The 11,332-nt window shown below is 38.3% G+C and overlaps 1 protein-coding gene and 1 pseudogene across 7 annotated transcripts in view; both read left to right on the plus strand.

Annotated features, from left to right (window-relative positions):
• The window catches only part of ANKS1B (ankyrin repeat and sterile alpha motif domain containing 1B), an 831,972-nt gene that overhangs the window by 8,567 nt on the left and 812,073 nt on the right, over positions 1 to 11,332 (plus strand). The gene's annotated exons all lie outside the window — the stretch shown is intronic.
• Positions 429 to 544, plus strand: LOC112481935 (annotated as a pseudogene).

Below are 11,332 nucleotides of genomic sequence, written 5' to 3' on the forward strand. Positions count from 1 at the left end.
ATTATGCAGAATGTTCTGTGGCATGGTAAACTCCAGCAGTGGGATATACCCCAGGACAGAGTTGTTTCTGTTTGGCTTTCTTTGGCTACTGACTAGAGTGGTGTGTCACTCTGAAGGTTGATAGAAACTTTGAAGACACATCAGAAGAGGTGAAGAATTATGAACAATGGTAAAACTATTTTCTACATGTTTTTTCACTGGTATAAATGCTGTGCGTTAGGGTGTATTTAGACCAAAACTTACTAAGCAACGAACCAACTACTGTCCAACTAACCAAAGTCAATCAGGATTTTTTGGGCAAGTGACATCTAAGAATAGTGATAACAAAGAATGATCACTTGGACGTGGTTTCATAGTGTAGCAGTTAGCATGTCTGCTTTACATGCAGAAGGTCCAGGGTTCACACCCCACTGGAGCCACAGTCCGTGGTCTGTGGCCATGCTGCCCTGAACAAGCCTGATGTCTGATCTTGGAAGCTAAGCAGGGTCGGGCCTGGTTAGTACTTGGATGGGAGACCACCTCGGAAGACCAGGTGCTATAGGCATATATAATAATAAATAATTTAAAAAAAAAGAATGATCACTCATTATTCTAACATGTATTTTTTGAATACCTTGTGGATTCTAAAATTGAATGAGATCATGCCCTGAACAAGCCCGATGTCTGAACTTGGAAGCTAAGCAGGGTCGGGCCTGGTTAGTACTTGGATGGGAGACCACCTCGGAAGACCAGGTGCTATAGGCATATATAATAATAAATAATTTAAAAAAAAAGAATGATCACTCATTATTCTAACATGTATTTTTTGAATACCTTGTGGATTCTAAAATTGAATGAGATCATCTCCAACTACCCCCCAGGTACTTGTAGAATAATGGGACAGGTGTGTCAACAAAGAGTTAAAATACAGTGTGACATGTACTGTAATGGAGGTACCAAACAATGCTACAGGAAGCGGAAGAGCAAGAAGAGTGACCTTAATTCTGTCTGGGAGGAGTAGTCAAGGGAACTTCAAAGAGGAGTTGGTTCTTAAATCTTGTTGGGTGAGTAGGAGTTTGCCAGGCTGACGGTTTGGGGGAACGACATTCCATCCTATCATGGGTGGCAGAGCCTGCGTGGGGTAAGGAAGACATTCACACAGGGTAGAGTATGGCCGTGGAGAGGAGGATTGGTTACTTACATCGGGATTTATTACGTAAGTATGTGGACTAACGGGGACGGAATTTAAGTTTTTCACTATTGGAGAAGAAAGTTACAAATATAGGAAGAGAGAAACTAAAATGAATCCCTGCCGTGGAGTTGTGCTGGAGTTAGACGAATCATTGTAAACTCAAGGTTTTCCGTAAATATAGACAGGTATAGATGTAACTGTGTGTATTTCTGTGTGTGAACATATTGGTTTCACTAATGAGCATACCTAGTACCCAAATCTTAGCTTCTGATTACCATTTTCCGATAAAAGGAACCATGGCTTCTTAGAGAAATGGCTGATCAAGGACTGAAACAGAGGAAGATGAGTCCTGGAACATTTTCTGATGCCAAAAGCAAGAAAATAGTGAGAGAATGACTCAAAGAAGCCAGCCTGAAAGGGCTTGTACTGTCTAAGTCTGGAACAATTTAAGCATCAAAATTAATAATGAAGAATGGGATATTCAAACAGCTTAAATGTACCTCTCCACAAACTAGTTATTACAAAGGGAAAAAAAGTAATTGTACATGAAGCCTGACAGACACTATCATAAGCAAGTGATTAAAGTGAACATTCTGAGCAGTAGGACGAATCTCCTTCACAGACTCCCTCTTGCCCTTTTTCAGGCTGTGACTCCTTATCCTACAGAGAGCTACTCTTTGTATCCTGCTAGGGGGTCTCACCCTTCGCACTGGGTCACCCTTGCATGTACATGCCCTCTTTACCCTGTTTGGACTCTGATACTCCATGTCCGGGTGGTCACTTCTGCCACTGCCACATGGGGACCTTCATAACCCTACTTGGTCTGTGACCCCCTCACATCATACACCCCTCCAGAGGATGCCCTCTCTAACTTTCTGAAGCTCTGACACCCCACACTCAGCTGCCCCTAATATGGACATTCTCCTCCCCTGCCTTGGGCTCTGTCACTTCTCTGTAGGCTACTGTGGCTTCCTTCTTTCTTCTAGAGTGGATGCCTACCTGTCTCTGCCATACTTAATGGCTTTAGAGACTGAATTGTTCAGGCAGAGAGGGGAAACAAGGAGGAAAGAAAAGAGGAAAAAAGAGTGGAAGAGGGAGAGAAAGATGAGAGTAACACAATGCTCTTATTTTTATTTGATGATGATGATGATGATGATGGTGATGATGATGATGATGGTGATGATGATGATGATGGTGATGATGATGATGATGGTGATACTACTCTCCAAACCAGCAATGCCTGTATTCCTTTGTTGGAAGAAAATCAGGCTATGGGCAATTAAGAATTGTAGGTAACATGGAGATTATGACCTGAGTTTGAGTACCGTGTGGCAGTTCACTATTTCTCCCTGCATCTTGGAGGAGAGATGATAATTTGATAGGCTGGTCATCACTTTGCATTTTTTCATGAGATTTTTCTTTCATTATGTTGTTGTATATATAGTAGGCCTCCAGACTGACTGAGAGACAGAAAATCTTTATATTTTTGCTCTGTTTTGCTGGAAGTCTTTATCTTAATTGTCAGTGAGTTGCCTTCTTAAAAATTTCAGTAAGTTGATGATGATGCAAAAGAAGAGTTATAAAAGCACTGAGATAGTCACTGTCATTCACCGAGGAAGCCGAGTTTGCGGAATTTGATAGAGATAAGGATTTCAGCAAGTGGGTTTTTCTTGTTATATGATAGTCCCATTATGATTTTTAAAATGTCACAAAAACACTGTCAGGAAATTGACCAAGTATATTTGAAAGATGGCAGATCTTCACAGGTCTTATAAAAATCATTATTGGGCCAAATGAACCAGGACAGTAGTAATTCATACTGGTGATTTCTCAGACTTTATTACCAGGAATTCATAATTTCTAGAAACAAATTTAAGCAAAGAAACTCCCAAGATGCTCTTTGGTAAACATTTGATGTAGCTAAAAGACACTCTCCTTATTTGCAATAATTGGAAAAAGATAGTTTGGGCGTGTTGCAAAAATAATTCATTGCCATTATATTCTGTACTTTAAAAGACCATTTGGCTTTTCACACCAAATTTAAGGACAGATAAGCAGCGAGCAGTATTATCAGTTGCTGCTGTCCTTTTCTAGGTCTGGGAAAATAAGCTCAATGGAAAGATGATAAAATTTTTGGTTTTCCTAGCTAAGAACGGAATTAAACAACATGCTCAATGTACAAGATAGCATCGAGGGATCTAAACAGATCCTGACTCCCACTCTTTTCTTACCTTTTAAACTTTTCTTATCATCAGTAGTACCTCTAAGAACGTATGACCTTTCCATAGTATTTCTTTTTGCATCTTGACATTCTATGCTTATGGACTCCTTGGGCTTCCATGGAAATGGTCCTTAAACTTTGCAGTGTGGTGTTCATTAGCAGAACGAGGGCCCACACAGAGTATTTATCCAACCTGTTCCCTGTTCACTTCAAAATCCTTTCAAAACTGTTGAATCTGAGATTGGCAGATACTATTTTCTGAGCAGTATAATCCATATGGTATTTCTCTGATGGAAAGGAGTTGAGGAAAAGAGTACAAGATCTGTGTCTAATGTGACATTCCTGGGAGATTTTGCTCGCTTGCTCTTTGCAGGGAAATGGGGTTTTATAGGACTATACACATCTCATAGAATCCAGGAAAACTTGAACTGCCAGGAGTTGGAGAGACTCGGAATCAAGGCGGCAAGGATCAGGGAGACAGGATCACGCAGTAAATATTAGGGGCTGCCGGGTCGCTTGGGGCCCAACCTCATGGTTGAGTGGGAAAAGAGGATAACATCTCAGAAAAAGTGCATGCGAAAAAATATTTATTACCTTGACTATTTTGTGAACTTCCCGAGAAAATAGACCCAAACCAGAAGTCTCTTTCTTCACCTTACCTTTCCCATTTGCTCTCTGTTATGTTTACCTCACAGAACAAAAATACTGTATGATCCAATCGGACACCTCATCCAAGGTGACGGTGTTAGTAGCAATGTTGTGACCGTTGGGGAGTTTCCAATAGTAAAATCACTCAAAATGAGCACCAGCCCTTCCTTTCCCCCTGGTTATTGACTGTAAACATTATCCAGACTCCTACCATTCTGTTTTTCTTTTTTTAATTATGTGTTTATTTTAGATCAGTGAGAAGCCCTTTTAGAAAGCCCTCGGTGACCCTTCGTTGACTATGGGCCATGATCTGAGAACATTGATCTCGAGCTACAAATGTATACAGGTTCAGATGAAGTCCAAGTTTTACATGTTTCTTCTCTAGTTAACATTTCTATGTTCCCTCCTCCTTTTCTCTTTGATTTCCATCCAATAGTTTAGCTGTTTTCCCTGAGCAACTCAGCTGTGTCAGCTTTCGCTGGTAAACTCTGTGGCTGGGAAACTAGAAAATGCTCTTCGACAAAAGAGGAAAAGAAAGGTTAGGAAACAAAAGAGAATTAAGAGAAAGAGACATGGTTTTCTCAAGGTAATTTATGTGGCTATTTCAGGTAAATATCTTGGAGGCCCGACATTTGTCTTGAAAGTGTGTAAGGGAATCTTATCCTGGATAGATGGTCACAGCCCCGAAGAAAAGGGAGGGTAACGTTTGTCCCCAGGCATTTAAGGGGCTCTCTACCGAGGCTTTTAGAATTCGTAACATGGATGGATTTACACTCTTAATCTATGTCTTAGAAAGGTTATTCCCAAATATCCATAAATGTGAATCTTAAAAGAATTCTCTACATTCCACATGTATACATCACACATTTTGCTAATATTTCAAGAGTCTCCTGTTCATTTTGCAAATAAAGTGCTCATTTTGGCTGTTTTCCAGACATGACAGTTGGTGGACATGCTTCAGTAGAGAAAAGGAAATTTTCCCTGCTTATCTACTCTCTCCCGTCTGCTCAAGATAGTATGTCTGTCAATTGTGACCTGATTTTGAAATAATTTATTAAATAGAGGGATGCATGATGTTATTTAAAATTCTGGTATGACATTGACTTTTAGTCCTTTATAATAAGCTCTTGACTATATTCCCTGAGTGAGGTTTATTGCTCCTGGGATTTTAAAAATTTCTTAACTCCTTCTGTGACTTTGGACTCTGTTCAGTGTCAAGTAGGAGTAATGTTTACTCAGGAAATTAAACATGCTGTTTTATTCAGAAGATGAAGCGTGCTGCATTTTTCTTTTTTTTGCCATGAAAACAGTATTTTAGAAATAGATTATTTGTTAGTAGACTGCTTAAGAAAATTGATAAATAAATGAATATAGAATACTTATCTTTGGTAAGAGTTTGTCTTTATTAAATATGTTGACATCTTTTTTATGTTAAAATTTAATATATGTGCAATCGACAGTAATTTAACGTTTTTAATTTGTAATCTTTTCAGTCGCAGTTGAGAGAGAAATCCTAACAGATTACATTTCTTTTGAAAAGTATGTTCCCGGGCTTTAAAAAATTATTACTCTTAATAGCTATCCTAAATATATATCTCTAATTTAGTGTTCTCTCTTATACTCTAGACATGTTATTCCCAATGGCCTATTGAATGTTTTCCCCTCAACTGAGATATTAGAGTCGAAACGTTCATTATTTTTACCCACAGTTCAGCTCTGTCTCTTGTATGACTCCTTTGTGTTAGTGGAACCACAGTGTACTAGTAGTTCATCTAAGCTAGAAACCCGAAGGCGTCCTTGAGTCTTCCTTTGCACTTACATCTATTCACTATCACCACTTCCAATATCAGCCCTCCTAACTCATTCCTTCCTCTGCTATGAAGGAATTGTTCTAAACAAGTTACTTTCTGACTTAGAAATTAGTGGCTCTGTAGTGCTGAGAGAATTAAGTCCAAACTTGTCAGAGTATCATTTGAGGCCTTTTGTGATTGGCTCCTTCTTACCTGCCTCATTTTCCACCAGTCCTCTGCAACTGCTTCCTCCAACCTGTGCCAGAAGAACTTGACGTTGTCAGCAGGCATCATAGATTTCCTACTGTTACTCCCCCTGGAATACCCATCTTTCCCTTATGTGCTGGGTGAAGCCCTGTTCATCCTTCTAGTCTCATTCCGGCATAATGATCTCTTCTGGGAAGCTTTGCCTGATCCCTATCTTTCGTGCATCCCTGCACCTTGTACACACCCCTATTTTTAGCACTTATAATACTGTACCGTAATTATTTGTTTGTATGTTTGCCTTCCCACTAGACCCTGAACTCCTTCAGGCCTGAAACACTGGCTTAGTTATCTTTTAAAGTGCTGTACAAACGTTATTATTTTATGCCTAGAACATATGAGGCATTCAGAAAATTATTTGTTGAGTAACTAAATGAGTAACTGTGGAACAGGGCATACTAATCGTACATAGCTTGGACCATGTATATGTTTTTGGGCTATTCGAGAGCAATTGTTGACAGAACAGAGGTTTGATTAGTAACCTCAATGCTGAGAAATAGTAAATCATTTTTTAGAGCACCTGTTATGTGCTAGGCACTATCTTCCTTGCTATACATGTATTTTGTAACAGGACATTGAGACTCAGAAAGTTAGTAACTGGACCAGGTTAGTAACTTGACTAACAGAGATTTGGAATTCATGACACGTGACTCAAAAGCCAATGTTCTTCCTCAGTGCTGGAAAATTATCAGAAATGGCAGGGGGAAGCACTTTACAACACAGGCAAGCAATGTTTTCAGAGTAAAGGCCAATTTGGAACCATATCTTCTACTTTGTATTCCAGAGATGTCTGGAAGATGTTTTGGTAGAGGCAATGGTAAGTTCATGCTCTTAGTAACTTTGATTAAGTAAAAGAATGATTGAAGAGTTGATAAAGTGGAGGGAGCTAAAGAAAATTAGGCAAACAAAGAGAAAAGATTTGTTAAGATAATTTTGCTCAGTCAATATATATTAGATTAAAGGGAATGCCAGGGTCATTGAGCACCTAGAATATGCTAGTCTTATCGATTTATTATCTCCTTATCAATTCTCACAGCAAATCTGTGAGTTAAGTATTATATTCCATATTTTCATGTGGTAAAAGTTCCATATATACTTTTATCTTAAAATAGGTTAGACATTTTCAAGGTCATGTAGACAGAACCCAGTGGAGCTTGGGTTCAAAACCAGATCTGGATGACTCCATCTCATGAGGAATGGAGATAATCTCCATGAGGAATGGAGATAATCTCCAGTGACAGATATCTCAGTGTAGCTGCAGTATAAATAAATTGTCATGATGAGTTAACAAGGTGTTATATAGAGACAGAATCAGTCCAACTAGGTGGATCCTTTGTTATGGCTCAGTTGGTAACTGGTATTTTTATACTTTTAGAAGGAGAAGGAATGTAATATAGTTATAATCTTTTTTTCTTGAAAATCTTGCCTGTTGCTCTAAAATTGAGAGAATGTACTAATCAAACATGACATTAAAACTGTTTGACAGCTGATAAGGTACAAACACTGACCAATTAGATGGATGCTGGCTGTAAACATGCAGAGAAGCTGTATGGTGCATTCTAGCCCAGTATCAGTCTGGTTTTTGCACAGGCTAGTGGGCTAAATCTGTTTTAGAAGCTCCATTATCTGTACAGCTGAGAAGCAAAGTTTTTTTTTAGCATGGATTATGTTATGGAATTATTATGCTACTAGATCAAATTGTTTTATATGCTAAGCCAATTAGCATTTATAGTGAGAATGACATTTAAGGAAAATGAAAGATGTTGTAGTATAATGAAACTCATTTACATGATGCACCACCTTGCCGAAGACCCCAGAAAAGCTTTACTAGTTTGGTATTTGGTTTCTCATTTATCCATCTGCTTGTTCATTTGCTCATTTATTCATTCTGTATACTTTTATTTTGAGATTGTTATTTCTGTCAAGTCTGAGAAATGATTTTTCTCTTTTTTTTCTTTTTAAGCTATAGAATAGGGATAATCTGATTGCAATCAGTCTAACTATGAATTATTTACTTACACCTCTGACATATGCTAAGTTTTAAGCTATTTAAGGGTAGTAGGGACCATGCCTTTTCTTTTTTTTTTAATTCTTCCGACCTCCAATGCCGAACACAGTACTTCAGTATTTTAGTAACTGAGTGAAAGCACTCAGAATCTGGTCAGTCTAAACGTATGTTCTTTGCAACTCAAGCCTGCAGGTTATTGGTTCAGGTATTCCTTCAGTGACCATGAAATGGCTGTAAGTGGCTGTTTTAGAGATAGGCTACAGCCTTTAAGGTGACTACAGAAAGAAGAGATTAAATGCCAGGACTCCAGAGTTAGACAGGAGAGAGCCTTTTTGACTTTCAGTGTCAAACCATATTGTCACCCTGGGATGTAGGGAGCAATAGCTGATTAATGTTAGTGAGGTTGGGTTGACGACCAAACTGTATAGAGATCCAGATCCAGAAAACACAGGATTAAAGCCTCTCAATTTTCCATGGTGAGAAATAAGCCAGGGAGTCTTGGAACTGGATCGAGGCAACCGTGTCTTAGGTGGCAGATGTCAGGAAGGAGCTGAGGATCTGAGGACCAGTATATCATAGAGCTGCTGGGAAAAAGGCGAAGTCTCAATGATCAAGTCAGACAAAGGGCCTGGGAACACAGTAGGTCAGGGAGCAGAAGAGGAAGTAATCTTGAGCCTAAGGCAGGTTTTACTTGATTGTTGAGCTATTTGTAGGTCTTAGAATAAGCGTGAAGTAGCTTTTGAGCCGGATTTCTCAGTGTTGGCACTATGGACGTTTTTGGCCAAATAATTCTTTATTGGGAGATGGGGAAGGGTAGTCCTTTACATTATAGGATTGCTGTATCCTTGGCCTATACCCACTAGATGCTTTGGAGGTGTATGAATGAAGTGGCTGCTGTTGACTAAAGAAAGGGCGAGGGGAACAGTGGTTATAAGTGACTGTAAATGTTATATCTTTTTGTGTGAATCCCAAAAGGAATCAGGACCAAAAGTAACCTAATCAGGAACACAGGTTGACAGAGATGAAAGAAAGAAGACTTTGCATTTGCAAATAAATGGAAATGTGAACTATTTTAGATTGTAATAGAGAAATAGTGTTGAGTGAAAGGAAATTGGAATTGATACAATTATCCATAGTTTGGGGTGAACTTTGAAGGTCAGTTATAAGGTTTAATTAGGATGGAATTAGGGTTTGATTCGTGTGGGATTGTCCAGGAATAAATATTAAAAGAGATCCTAGATCGAAGAATTTAGTTTTATTAATTTTCAATTTCCTGTTTTATTTTTAAAAATAAAGCAGAAAAGGAAATCCTTTAATTAAATAAAAATTCAGGTTTTGTTAATTCTTGGGTATTTTAACCTGATCGCCTGATATTACCTACTTCACATCCTAGTATAATATAAAATAAATCCAAAAAGCTTTGAGGAGGGTGTGTAAAACAAAAGAAAATATAAGAACAAGTCACATAGAGATGAATGGAAATCAGAAAGATATCAAACTTTTAACAGTAACTCTGGATTGTAGAAGACAGTGATGCAAAATTATGAGGGAAAATTATTTTTAGCTTAGATTTCTCTGTTCAGCCAAACTATTGATTAGATATGAAGATAGAATAAAGAAGTTCTAAGACATAGAAGGATTAAAACTTTTATGTCTTATGTGTTCTTTCATAGAAAGCTTCTGGAGGATGAGCTTGCATAAAACGAGGGACTCAATAAAGCGAAAGATGTTGGATGCGGGAAACAAAAGTTTCAATATAGGAGAGCAGAGCTAAGAGATTTCATGAAAACAGCTGTTCACTAGGCTTGCGACGAGTTCACATTAGAGAAAACGATGGAAGACTATGTAAGGGTTTTGGGAGGAACAAATAGAAACAATGAAGTTTTGGGTATGTTTGAACATTTGGAAAAAATTGACAGTTGACAAGTTTGTCGGACTTGGGGAAACATACCGATAGGTAATGGAAAACTAAGCAAATGAAACAGATGATTATTAACTTCAGAAAGACGTTTTTATAAGTATGGAAACATAGCCACATCACATTATCTGGCTCAGTAATGAAGAATATATAGTCATAATTATGCTGTAAACACTGACTGATTGAAATATATATTTATATTGGGAGAGAAAAGTGTATATGTGAAGGGGGAAGGGATTGAGGAGGGAGGCTAAAGAGAGCCAAATTCTCAGTTATCGAAATAGGAATTAAAATGATAATCTTGCAAATTGATCACTTAAGAACTATCCACATAAGCTTCATATTTAGTCCAGACTAAATAAACTACATAAAGAGTTGGAACAGTGACTTATAAGGCAAGTTTGCAAATTTTGGCAAATGTTGGCAAATTTTTCCTTTTAAATGCTAGAAAATAAATATTTCAGGTTTTGGGGGGCTGTATGGTTTTTATGGTTGTAGAATGAAAACAGCCATTGACAATTCATGAATAACCGGGCATGGCTAGGTTCCAGTCGAACTTTATTTACAAAAGCAGATGGAGCGCTGAATTTGGCCTGCGGGCCACAGTTTGCTAACCTCTAGACAGCAGAGCAAGCGGAGGTGGGACAGGAATAATTTTTCTTTCCTAATTCAAGCTCATGTTTTGGACTTCCTTGGCTTTATTCCCCCCTCAAATTAAGAGTAAATATAGAATAATTTTCCATACTTCCCCTCATATCAGTCTCCCCTTTTTTTTAACTGCTGAGATCCTAGTTTGGACTCTTGTCTGGACTAGTGCACTAACCTCTGAACCCCAATATTTGGCCCCTAAAATGTGTGTCCAATTTAACATTTATTTGTAAAGAATTTGTGCTATCGATTATCTGAACCGGATTTCTTGCTTCTTACTTTATGCCGTTTCTCCTGGAATAGTTCTTCTTCCTTAACATCCTGTTTTTCAAAATTGTGTATACCTTTCCAAATTCTAGAAATAACTGCCTCTAAAGAAAATGTTCCTAGTTTCTTTCCACCAGCCTCCAAACTCCCATTCGACCAGCTAATCAGAGATAGTTTATCCCTGTTTTGGGAGACTGAGTTTTGGGGTCAGTCAGTTCTGAATTTGAATCTATACCCTACCATACGTGACCTGAAAAAAATGTTTTTAACCTGTCTGAGCTTATCTATGAATACTTCATATGGTTCTTATTGGGTTGAATATGATTTAATATCGCATTCTTCCCTTCCCTTCCCTTCCCTTCCCTTCCCTTCCCTTCCCTTCCCTTCCCTTCCCTTC

The sequence above is a fragment of the Pteropus alecto genome, unplaced genomic scaffold (assembly GCF_000325575.1).
Source record: "Pteropus alecto unplaced genomic scaffold, ASM32557v1 scaffold94, whole genome shotgun sequence".
In the NCBI taxonomy this organism is placed as follows: Eukaryota; Metazoa; Chordata; class Mammalia; order Chiroptera; family Pteropodidae; genus Pteropus; species Pteropus alecto.